The following is a 13,751-nucleotide window of genomic DNA, read 5'->3' on the forward strand; positions in this document are numbered from 1 at the left end:
CAATTGTATGTGTATAGCAATGTATACATATAATATACACAAGTATATGAGCATCTGTGTATGTCGGACAACGTCAGTGATGTAGGACCGAAAGTACTGAAAAGAAAACGAAACAATTCAAAGCACAAGCGTGGGTGCATTGGTATAGGAAAGGTGCGAGGGCTGGAAGGATACAGTGTGAGGTTGTTTTTTAAATCCAATAAGGCATCATCCAAACAGCCGTGGCCACGAATGCTACGAAACGAGTGCCAGTAGTTTTGTCCGAGACGTAAAAGAAGCGGCATGTCCGTCCACCAGCATCACTTACCGCTGTCAGTGGCCGGCCGCAGCGTTTCCCGACCAGGAGCACGGGTGTGTGCACTTGTGGGCAGAGGTGCCGAAAATACGGTGGTACCAGCAGACAGCCGAGGGCGAGGTGGCTGGCCGCGCGACGGATGGTTGGGGCTTCGGGGAGCACGAAAGTGCCGGGGAGAGGCGGCGTGTCCTGAACCTCGTCGGAAAACGGCGCGGCAAAGGCGCGATTTTTTTGTTTACGTAACATAATAGAAATATTATAATACGCGCACCGCCGAAGCAGTGTACTGGAGTAGCCAGTGCGCCGGAATGCTTCGTGAAAAACGCTACGCTTGAAAGTGGCTTGCGGTTTGGTTATTTTTAGTTCCAGCGCTTTGTACACAAGATTTACGCATACGCATGAGGAATAATAGGTAACCAACCTACCAATGCCCTGCAATTTCTAACTGCGCGGGCATTATGTAACGAAGACAACACATGTTCATTCCTCTGGCGATGCGCAATTGTGTGTAGCAATAGAAGTCTCCCATATTCCGCTCGTTTAATGCTAAACAGCACCACATGAGCGGAATATGGCGAAGGAAAGGCTGCATAACTGTGGCGCCTACTGATTTCTGTTCATTGCATTCGCAGGAACCAGCGATGCAGCCAAAACAATCACAACCCCTACAACCGACCATCTTCGCCCTGCTGGCTTCTAGTGGCGCCATTCTTGGGTGCCTGTCAGCTCACCGGGAAGAAAATGCTTATACCTTTGTAGAAAGCCAAAACGAGGAGCTGGAAGTTGCGGTGAATACGTACTACCAAAGGTAGAGTCAAGGAATCCATCACGAACTCATCGCTAGCAAAGCCAGTGGGCGTGTTGTATGGTTTACCTTACCCCAGGCCTCCATTTGGAATGCTGCGTTTCAGTCGTCCTGTGCCAAACGACCCGTGGACAGTCGTATTCAACGCCACAGTCAAGACGAACTCGTGTGTCCAGACTATAGGCGAAACTTACGGCAACTTTAGTGGCAGCGTCACGTGGAACGCCAACACCAATATGAGTGAGGTTTGCAACAAGCTGAACGTCTGGACGACCGTGCCATCGAGCAAGAAACATCTGGAAGTTCTTGTGTGGATCTTTAGAGGTGGTTTCTACAGCGGCACGTCGACGTTAGAAGCGTACGACCAACGGAATTTTGTCTCGGAGGAAGATGTGATCGTGGTTTCGATGAACTACCGTGTCGCGTCGCTCGGTTTCCTCTCGTTTGGGAACGATCTCGTGCCAGGAAACATCGGTTTGTACAATCAACACATGGCGTTGGAACGGGTGCGAGACAACATCGCAGCCTACGGGGGGTGACCCAAACCACGTGACTTTGTTTGGCGAAAGCGCCAGCGCCGTCAGCACCGCCATGCATATCAGTCATCTCTGTCGAGAGGACTGTTCGAGAGGGTTATCCTTCAAAGTGCTTCGACAGTAGCACCCTGGGGCTTCAAAACCAACGAAACGGCTAGAACAGCAGATAGAAGACTTGCCCATGTTTGGGTTTTCCGAAATAACTGGACAATGATGCACTGAGCTGTCTGCGCAATACAGACCCAAAGGAAAGTGTGTACGATGAAACGCACAATAGTGGTGTTGTAGGTTTCGTGTTTGTCCCTGTCGAAGATGGTCATTTCCTTTGAAAATCGCCGCAAGCGTCGTTCGCAGAGAAGGCGTTCAAAACCAACATCAGCGTTATGCTTTGTTCGAGCCTAAACGAAGGATCTTATTTCCTGCAGTACTTTTTCGGATTCTCTGAGGAGGAACCAAACCCCAATGTCTCTGAAAACAATTTCACGGCTGCCGTGGAAGCTTTGTATCCTTTACTAGGAAAGCTCCCCATGGACGAGGTCTTCAAGCAGTACACTAACGGTGTGGTGCCATCGACATCAAAGTATAAATTAGCAGCTCTGGACTTGATCACATGTGACTATCACTTCACCTGCCCAGTAGGGGAGTGGACAAACATCTTTATGCAAGCAGGAGTGGTCGTGTACTAGTACGCGTTCGCGCGGAGGTCTCCCCGCGACCCGTGGCCCCGGTGGATCGGCATGATGCACAGCGCGGAGGTGGCCTCTGTGTTCGGCGAACCCTTCAACGACACGCTCGAATACAATGACGAGGACAAGACTTTGAGCAGTCGCATGATGCGGGACTGGGCAAACTTTGCTAAGACCGGGTTCGCATATATATGTATCGCTGTGCTCAGGTTATACCGTGCTGGAAGCAGATCTCATCTCCAGGATCGAGGGAAAGAATGTTCAGCGGCGTGATGTTATTTCCGGATTCTTGATGCCGGTCAGCATACTGCGCTTTAAAAGAATTTAACTGTGAATCATAGCCACAAAACTATAGTTTCAGCGTTTGCACGATCTTCTCACGCTATGTAGCCTAATTTTGCAGCGCATGTGCTTTTGTGGTAGGAATAGTTTCGGAAAGAGCCTCTGCATTAACAGCACCACAAGCTTTTTGCTGTACGTGCAGTGTAACCTGCTGCGACACAGGCAGTGCGGGCAAGAAACCAATTTTTGGTTTATTTTATTTTATTTTCTATCTTTATAGCGCATGTATACGCGCAATGTAAAATATGGTATAGCCTAAGTTCAGCTCACGGCTGGACAGGACTGATCAGGCGCTTGCAGTACAACGTACCAGCCAACGTACAAATCCCGGTTAAGGCGTGCATATATAAGGCTCTAACTTGAAACTAATTTGAACCAAATTCGATTAAATAAATAATACATACTGACCGAAAAAAAATCGCGTATTTGTGTAAGTTTGCAGGGCCACTGACTCTTTTATTTTTAGAAGAATGGGTAACTAATTAGATGAGATCAATCAGCATATTCGCGCGCGCCGTTTCCTGGATTACAAGCGCGCTGCGCCAACGACTCCTCTTCCTGTGTCCGCGCTCGCTCGCGGTCGCGCCCCGTGAACACACCACCATGGAGGTGCAGGTGCAGGGAGAGATTCTTCACCCCCGCGACTACGACCCAAGGGACTGGACTCACATCCTTAGTGTGCCTGCCCGCTCCAGGGACCGCTGTACGTCAACAAGCCAGGAAACCGCAGCGTCTGCAAGCGGTGCCGCCATCTCACCTACTGCAGGCCCTGACAAGTCGCACCTGCAAGCAACACGCGTAGCTGCGCAGAGTTCGCGGCAGCAGCCGCCGCTCCCGGCTGCTGACTACAAGATCATCTTCAGGTCTCGATGCGGGCTGCAGCTGAACCTGCTCCCGCCCCGATTACTACGGGAAACCATCCTCGAGCGGCGTCCTAGCTTCAAGAACCAACGCGTACCCAAATCAGGGTTCACCCTGTCAACAACACGTGCACAGTAAGCACGCCCCTACAAGCTGACGCACTCGCGCTGGTTCGCGTAACCCAAATCCAACACCAAGCAAAGGACTTCCCAGTCGCAGCTTATATAGCGCCACCGGACGGAGCGGTACGCGGAGTAATCTCCAATGCATTCCGGAATGAGACCCCGACAGCTCTTCTCCAGGACCTCATCACCGGCAACCCGGAAGCCCCCATCGTGGACGCCCACCGAATGGGGCCACGCCTTCCATTCTAGTCACCTTTCGTGCTGGACCTGTGCCACGCGCCATTCTTTATGGAGGAGCCCTTTACAGGTGTACACCGTATCGAGGACATATAGACGCCTGCACGAACTGCCGCGTCCCAGGCCACCGGGTGGATGTGTGTGTCCACCCAAGATCTTATAAATGTCCCCGCTGCGGGAAATCCCATCCCAAAGAAGATGTGCCATCATGTACCCCCCGCTGCATCCTCTGTGGGGGCCCACATATGACCGGAACTGGGAACTGCAATGCACGGGGCCGTAAACTAGCGTCCCCGAGGAGCGCTCTCTCCTCCGTCTAAATCGCGGCTGTCTCGCCGTGATCAACAAAGCACAGCCAACGGACGCAGTCTCGACGGCTTCCCGTTCAAGTTCCAGAAACCGACAGAACAGCAGCAAAATCTCCTCACGTCTCACTTGGGCAGACCGCGTTTCCGGCAACGACACCCGTCATTGCCCGCCACCCCAGTCCTTCCAAGAAGATTCGAGAGATCAGGAACTCCGGGCCTTGCGCGACGAGGTAAGCCGTCTCTCCTCCTTTTAAGCAGCCCCACCCCTTCTCTGCCTACTCAACCCGCACCCTCTCTCGTTAACCCGACCTCCCCAACCACAGACACTTCGAGAACCCCTCCTGCAAAGAAGCTGCGCACCTCAGACGCCACACCGCCTCCCATACCCCTAGAAATAGACGCTAAATTTGCTGCACTGGATGCTAAATTTGACCACAAACTAAAAGAGCTAGACGCCCGCTTTGAGGCCAGATTCAATCACCTTGCCGCCACCCTCACCAAAAAACTTGAGCAGCGCATGGATGCTATGCTTACCGAGATGATGGAGCTCATAGAAAATAACCTTACCCATCGCTTCACCCAAATTCAGACCACCTCCACTCCTCCCCCTTACATCCGCAAGTACAAACCCCCATTGCTGAACACATACCAATTGACACCCGTCTCACTCACCACCTCAAACCCCGACTCTCCAATATGGTGGGGCGGAACACTAATTCTCTCCCTATTTTAACTTGGAACTGCCGCGGTTTCCGGGCCAAGCGCGCACCTCTGCAACTTCTTCCCACCTTCACGCCCACTCCCCATATATTACTGCTCCAGGAGACTGCACAGCGGGCAACCCTCCCCAACTACACATCTACACACTCAGACACCACTAGCAAACCCAGGGCGTCCGCACTCATCCACCTTAGCCTCACCTATAAAACTCATCACATCACGTCTGAGACACCCTGCGTGATCACTGAACTTATACATAACACACATACACTTCCTTCAATCTTTATAACAAATATATACCACCCCCCGTCCCAGCCGATGGCCTCGTTAGAATCACTTCTGCGAGAGCTACACCACCTAGCAGGGAAACATCCTCTACTAATTAATGGCGACTTCAACAGTCAGCATACTGAGTAGGGATACACAACCACGACACATCGAGGTCGCAGGCTGTGGCTGCTCCTGCAAAACCTCCAGCTCACTATTCACAACACGTTTCAATTGCCCACGCGGATCGGCAACAGTGTCAGCATGGACACCAGTCCGGACCTGACGCTGAGCCGCTACATCTGCGGTGTTACCTGGAACAGAACTGAACATACATTGGGCAGTGATCATTACATTATACAAATCACTATCCCGTACAAACCACCCCGTCACTCCTATACAACACATAAACTGGTTAACTGGGACGCACTTCGCGCTGCACGCAGCGCCCACCCAGACACTCCTAACACAGAGTTCCACGCCTGGGTGCAATCATTCAAGCATGACGTTCACCACAACACGCAACACATTGAAACGACCACCGAAACCCCTACCCTGGACACACACCTAGCCCACCTCTGGGAGGCTTATCACAGCCTCCTGGAACGCTGGAAAAGCAGTAAATATAACAAGACACTTAAAAAGCGGCTGGCAGCGCTGCAGACACAAATCCAATAACACTCGGAGGAGCTCTGCCAATCCAACTGGGGACAGATATGTGACGGCATCGCCGGAAACCTGTCCAGCAAACGCGCATGGCAACTCCTCCGACACCTCATCGACCCCAGAAACACCAAATCATCAACACAACACCACGTGACACGCCTCACACATCAATATATTGACGCTTCATAGGCCCTCATAAACACACTTCAGAACACATACACCTCTCCGGATGCCCCCACACCTCTACCCACCTACACAGGAACAGCCAATCCAACACTCGACACAGACATCACTGAAACGGAAGTCAGAGCGGCCCTCCTTACTCTCCGAACCAACTCCGCACCTGGTGCTGACCAAATCACAAACTCCATGCTCCGTAATCTGGACGACCAATGGATCACCAAAATTACGCAATACTTCAACCAGTGCTGGAGGGAGGGTATCCTCCCGCAGTCCTGGCGCCACGCGAAGGTAATATTCATACCCTAACCCAACAAAACACTTACACTTCAAAACCTTCGCCCGATTTCGCTAACCTCATGCCTCGGAAAGCTCTTCGAGCATGTTGTGTTAGCAAGAGTCACAACGGACATGGCGGACAACAATCTATACCCGCATAGCATGGTGGGATTCTGCCCCCATCTGTCCGCACAGGGCGCCATGCTGCAACTCACACATGACATTTTCGACCCGCTTCTGCCTGGTCACACAAAGGCAGTCTTAGCTTTGGATCTCTCCAAAGCTGTTGATCGCATCGAACATCAGGCGATTATGACTGACCTATCTCCATTGAATGTGGGTGCGCGCATGTACGCATATATTCAAGCATTCCTCACTGACCGCATGGCTTAGATACATTTTGGACCTCTCTTCCCCCTCCTACACGCTTCAGAGTATCGGAACCCCTCAAGGGTCCGTCCTCTCCCGCTTCCTCTTTAACATCACCCTTATCCCCCTCGCCCGAAAATTGGCAACTATTCCCCACCTTAAGCACACTCTTTATGCCGATGACATCACACTGTGGACCACCCACGGCAGTGACGGCGACATAGAGAACACCTTACAGGAAGCAGCCACCCTCACAAAAACTGATGCACACAACATCGGACTGTCTTGTTCCCCAGAGAAGTCCGAACTGCTCCTCATCCGGCCTAAGAACCAACGCTCTCCGCTCCCCCATTGCCATCGAACTCAATGGGGACCCGGTACCGGAGGTTGACACCCTGCGTGTATTGGGCCTGCATATCCAGAACGATGGCAAAAACACCACCACCCTCAAGAAACTCAAGCAGGTTGCAGGCGCGATATCGCATCTTATCCGCAGAGTCTCGGGCCATCATAGAGGCATGAAGGAGCGCGACCTCTGTCGCCTCATTCATGCCTTTGTCCTCAGCCGTGTGCTCTACACTACTCCATACCTAGAACTATCGAAACATGACATAAATACTTTGGATGCCTTGATCTGCAAGGCATTCAAAGTCGCACTTCATCTTCCCCTCAACACCCCCACAGACAGATTACTAGGTCTGGACCTCCGCAACACGATCGGGGAACTGGTGGAGACCCATCGACAGGCCAAATACATAAGGGTTACACAAACCTCCACAGGCCGGTATATCCTGGACTCCCTCGGAATCAGAATACCGGCCAACGACCCAACCCTCCTCCCCATTCCTCGATCCCTTCACCGAGAGCTGGCCATCAAGCCACTGCCAAAAATTATGCGCCCCTCCCACCATGAGCGCGCCGCAGAGCCTGTGCGAAGGCATTCCACCGAGTGTACGGCTCCGAGCCGAACGCCGTATGGGTGGACGCCGCCTGCACGGGTGACGAAGCAACCGCGGCCGTGGTGGACTGCTCTTCATCCGCCCTCCTCACACTACCTCTCCCCCCTGACACCAGCCCAGAGGCTGCAGAGAAGCCGCCATCGCAATTGCCATCACCCGCTCGGAAGCCCAGTACATTTTAACAGACTCTAAAACTGCAATTCTAAATTTTGCACGAGGCCGAGTCCACGTCCCTGCTTTTGGCATACTGGGCTCGCCCGATGCACCCCCCCACGCCATGTAGAGCTTATGTGGGTGCCTGCGCACTCCGGGAATCCCGGAAGCGAGGCCGCCAACCTTTTAGCCCGAGGTTATTTAAGCCGGGTTCAGGTGGCCTCGGATCGGGGATTCGCGAGGGAGCGAATGCACTCGTTCAGCGAGATGACGCAGGCCTACAGAGCCTCGCACCAGTTCTACCCCCCGCCCCACCCCTCCCTAGATAACAAACACGCAACACTCTGGCGCAAACTACAGACACACACGCTACCCTCACCCCTGACCCTAGCCCACTATCACCCCTCCTTCCCCACTCCTGCCTGCACCTTGTGCCCAGAACCATTCGCCTCTTCCCTCCACATCCTTTCCCTCTGCCCGGCGGACCCTCCCCCGCACGGCCTAGAGGACCTCAAGACCTGGGAGGACTGGGAGACCCTGCTGCGCTCGGAGGACCCGGCCGTGCAGACAATCGCCACCGGCCGGGCTGCCAGTGTTATAGACCTTAGGGACATAAACACTTGAGTGCAGTGGGGTCGTGCGGAGACCCAGGGGCGTGCCCCGACTTCCTCTCCAACAAAAAGTTTTTCTCTCTCTCTCAATAAATTTAATTGTGTTTTCCATTTGAAAGCTAGAAGCCTTGAAATACTGGCTAACAGCAGAGCTGCCTTCAGCACACAAAAGGTACCGACCACCACCTCTCGGACCTGGGTCAAGTTTCACCAGTTTCGACCTGTATAAGCCTACACTGACGGTGCCACAGAGACTTCCTGATCTGGGAGTTTAAGATCCCCACCTTTGTTATGAAAGGCATATTTTGAAAATGCATTCAGTGCATTCAATTGACTTGAGACACAGGATCACATGAACCTAAGGAGTTGAGCTAAATGGTACCACAGATGCAGAGACGACTTGCATCATTACGATGCCTTTGACTTTCAGTTAAAAAAAAACTGCTCTGCAGTGGTCTATCTAACGGTGTTAACGTCCATAATCGTAGCATTAATTGCCACGTTCTTGCCGCTTAGGGGGGGGGGGGGGGGGCTGCAACCTCTCGATGTGCGGTTGTGTTTGAAAAACACGGTGCCCGAAGGATTTACCTATGGTTAGTGGCACGTGGCACTGCTCTACTGCAGAAGGTCAGTTCCTTAGTCTTCGAAATAGCTTGACGCAACGAACGGTCATAGGAAGCATTCACGTGTGTCAAATCGCTCGTTTTGTCTGTGTTATTTCGCTCTTTGCGCTGTATTTTTTCGAGGCGCCCTAAGGCTTTGCGGGAGCGGTGAATTGATCTGACGAAGCTTGCGATAATTTCCTTTTATACGGACGATGTGAACAATTGCATTGTAAGTGCCTCATTGTGAAGATGAAATTTGCAGGTCTTCCTGCTGGCATTCGGTGTATAAGGTTTATCAATTTTCTTCAGTATTCATCGGTGCACCGCCATGTTCTTCCGAACAGCAGAAAGCTTGGAAATAAGTGTTTTGCGCTTTTTTCTCACGTAGAAGCATATTAATAGCTCTCAACTGTATGCCGTTAGTACGTCACTATGAGCCGCTGCGGTGGCGCAAGGGATGTAGCATTCAGCTGCTGATTCAGGCGTCGCGGGTTCGAGACTGGTCTTAGCAGCGACATTTGAATCGGGGCGAAATGCCGGATCCCCCATGCAGTGAAATATCTGTGGCACGTAAAGAAGCCTGCAAGTGACCTACGTAATTCAGAGCCCTCTTCTATGGCCTTTTCCATAGCCCACAGGGTTACGTTGACGGATGAAAATAATAGTTAACGAAATATTTACTCCATAAATATATATGCACTTTAGACATCGTAGTTTGAGAAAAAGTGTCTGTGGAGTGGGGCGAAAAGAAATTAATGAGTTTGATAGGGCATATTAGGCAAGATTTGTCCTTTATATGCATCTTCACCGAGCCGACCTCTGACGTCAAAACTATGTGCTGGGTGGAGCAGGACTGGGAGTGTCCACGGCCTCACAGCTGTCGAGGCGTTATTAAGGCCAACATCCGCTATCCAACTGCTCATCTCAGCTGCAGCCACACCATAACACTAAAACGGCGCAGCCCTTCACCCTTTCTTTCATCATTTAATTATCAGCTAACCCATATATCACTTTCTTGTCCGTTGAAGGAAGCAAAAACAACTAAGTGGACAATTAACTTATTACTCACTCTTCACATGTACAGAACACGAAACTCGAACGGCTGCCCGCTGTGATCATTGCTTCTTTTGTGCTCGTCCAGTTGCTAAAACTTATGAATATGCAGACTGAGACTAGCAGCAACAAAATTTATCGATATACACGAATTGGTGACTGGCACTTGACATTAGTAACTGATGTGGCTGGTTGGCTGGGGCTCAGTGCTTTATATGTGTAGTGCAACTATGCTGCAAACCGGCACAATGTGTTTTCAGCTCTAAAGCCACGGTAAAATCTGCGCAGTTGCTGTACTTGGTTTCTGTTGCTAATCGTAAACTGCTATGCTGCAACTCAATGTAAACTTCTTACGGGGCACTGCGCAACTGCACTATGAGCTCAGCGGTGACATCGTCATGTGAAAAGAAAAAGAGAGTGAGCTGTTTAATAAAAGGCATATTTTAGCTTGCGTGAATATTCTCTGATATGCTACTCTGCGTAGGGGTGGGGATTGGGGAGTAAAGATGGAAGTAGGGTGCTAGAACGTCAAGCGTGGTTCGTGCGTTATTTTAAAGCATGTAAAGAGCCTGAACTTGTTTGAGTTGGCTTGGACCTTGGTGAGACGAGAGAATACGGACATGCTTAACTTATTTGGTGACAAGGAGAGAGGGGGAAATGAAGCGGAGCGTACAGAAGTAGATGGAAAGATGAGGGAGGAATATTGCATGACGAAGGATGGCTTTTAAGTAGGATAGGGGCAGGTTGGGATAGAAAATGAGAAATTTCGCCGTCCTGCTGTGAACAAAAAAAAGCAGCTGTTCTGTCGACGGTGTTGATCTTGCTCTATTCTACGTAGGGGCCCCAACCTTCCTGAAAATGGAACGTGGCACAACTCCGCCTGGACTCGTCGCACGAAACCCACCCGGGAACTCCTCGTGTTGGTGGTGCTGTCATCCAGATGCGTCTATTCATCAGTCGGTCCTTCAACACGCGCTGGATGTATTGACATCTCGCCTCCCACCTCTGGGTCTAACACTATCTCCTACTAAATCATGTTTCATTCGAATTGGAAATAAAGCCGCCTTAAGGAAACCTCCCCCTTTAAATTTCACAGTACATATTTCTCTGATTCCTCAGGTAGAAACTGTTCGTATTCTTGGTCTTCTCCTCCATACATCTGGAACTGGCACCCCGTGGCTGACAGCCACCCGTAAATCGGCTCACGCTACTCTAGGTCTGATTCGTCGCATAGCTATGCGCTCTGGTGGCGCACGTGCTCATACGGCCCGCCAGCTTGTGCGCTCTATCCTTCAGCCACGGATAGTATATCAGGCTCAATTTCAACGTCTCACCCGCAGACAGTGGGACACCCTAGAAGCTATCAATCGTGAGGCTATACGCGTCATAACATATCTGCCTCGTTTAACACCCATACCTGTGCTACAGGAGTTCGCCCAACTTAATACACTCAGTGAAATCATCGACCAACGGGTGGCAAATAGAGCTCGAAAACAGTCTCAAACTTCACCGTTTAAAGACACTTCCACCGTGGTCCTATTGCCAGCTCACTGACAATCGCCCCACTGTTTCCCCGTCGGTATCAGCAGCGTATCTGCCTCAAGGGTGCATATTATACACGGATGCATCTCATTCTGCAGAGAGGGGAGTTACTGCTGTGTATAGTCCATCTCATCCGCATCTCAACTCTCGCGCGACGTATACTGCGGATACGTGCACTCCCCTGGCATTGGAACTTCAAGCCATTTACAATGCCATTGCTTACCTTCCGCTCGTTCCAACATTCAATACAGTTCAGATTTACACCGACTCCCGCGCCGCCCTTAAACAGCTGAAGGCTGTTCGACGAACGTTCCAGATTTCACAATCTATTCATGTGCTCTGCGCAAAGTATCCATGTCCTGTGCGCATACACTGGATTCGCGGCCATGCCCAGGATCCACATAACATTCAAGCGGATGCTATGACTCATCTTCATACATTAGACGATCCGCCACCTTCCCCTCTTCCCCCAGATCCGTTCCTGTCCCACGTTTCCGATTCCGAAGTTCTGCGCCAGCGAATACGCGCTCTAATTCCTCCGTGTTCGCACCCTCTCCCCTGTAGTCGTACTCGGCAGGAGGAGGCATCCGTGCGCCGGATTCGGGCAGGGGCAGCTCTGACACCATCTGTCCGTCCCCGGTGGCGTGCCAAAGATCTGCCACTACCTGACAGGTGCCCTCACTCTGGCGCTGCACCGGACATATGTGATGTGCGGCACTTGTTGTGGACGTGCCCAGCGACGGCTGCTATCAGAAAACGGCTCCTCAGGGAGGTGGGCCTGCGGTGGAACCGCGAAAGTGACTTCGTGAAGTGGACAATGGACAACCGTTTCATTAACAACCTCTGCGACTACCTCAGCGCAACGGTTCTTCACTCCTTTTTTTAACTTTCAATCCCGTGCATTCCTTCCGCCCCTTTCCTTTTTCAACTTATGCCTCATGGCACACTTCTCGAATAAAAAAAAAAAAACTCCTCGTGTTGGCGTTAATGAAGCCGTCGGTTGCGCTCATCGAGCAATCTACTGCGAGTTCTGCAGAGTATTCGGCATAACTGGACCCGTCCGACCCCATCCTCTTGATATTGGACATCGAATGACTGTGTGCGGCTTAGTTTCCGCATAATAATGAAAATTACAAAAAGGATTCGTTGGACGTTAACCTTTGTGATCATGAGAATTTCAGCCACAACTGGAGTTGTGAGAAACGCTGATTCCGGTCGGAGTGCTTGGTAAATGAGGGTATGGATGTGAGATGTTTGTTGTGTATGCTGCTGCACTCGCATTAGCCTAACTGGTAAGCTCTGGTGAATGATTTTTTTTTCAGGAAGCGTTGGAGTAGCCGGCAGATGTTACCGGTCATGGAACTCTCCATGACCATGAACATCCCTTGATGAGCATTCCTCCATCAAAGATTCCATATGATGAGTTACATAATTCCTTACGTTTTTTATGGATTAAGTATGGACATTTAGAGTCGGTACGGACTGTATGTGAGGACGTTTGGAAACTGATAGACTGATTTATGGTTTTGTGGTGGTTTAACGTCCCAAAGCGACTCAGGCAATGAGGGACGTCGTTGTGAAGGGCTTCAGAATAATTTCGACCACCTGGGGTTATATAAATGTTCTGACGTCGCACAGTACACATGCCTCTAGAATTGCACCTCCATTGGAATTCGACCGCCGCGGCCGCGATCGGAAAAGTGTCTTTCGTGTCCGCAGCCGAGCGGCATAACCACTGAGACATCACATCGGCCCGCTTACGGATTCCATATGACGTAATATACAGTCTATGGTAATCAGATGGAAATTACTTTGAATGCATATGGAAACCACACAGACAAGATATAGATTTCGATAGATTTTGCCACATCTTATGCACTCCATTTTCCCATAGTTCCATACGAGCGACTCATTTGGAACGTCTCAAACGGGATGGAGGTGGAGGTACGGGCGTTGGCAGGAGTGTAGGGTAGACGTGCGTCATGCTTCCGACCTTACATCACGCACAGCCACAGAGTTAAGTTATTGATTGGTTTCTCGGGCAGAGCAACCTGACCGGCACAAGGTCAACCGCTGGGAGCACCTGCCATCGCAGGGCAGTGGCGCACCGCTTAACCGCCGCACCACTGCGCCAGGTGGGGCTTGAGGACTG

The 13,751-nt window shown here is 51.1% G+C and overlaps 1 pseudogene; it reads left to right on the forward strand.

Moving 5' to 3' along the window:
- Positions 1 to 936: 936 nt before the first annotated feature.
- Positions 937 to 13,751, forward strand: part of LOC144127325 (acetylcholinesterase-like) — a 64,676-nt pseudogene continuing 51,861 nt past the window's right edge.

Source organism: Amblyomma americanum, chromosome 1 (genome assembly GCF_052857255.1).
Source record: "Amblyomma americanum isolate KBUSLIRL-KWMA chromosome 1, ASM5285725v1, whole genome shotgun sequence".
Taxonomy (NCBI): domain Eukaryota; kingdom Metazoa; phylum Arthropoda; class Arachnida; order Ixodida; family Ixodidae; genus Amblyomma; species Amblyomma americanum.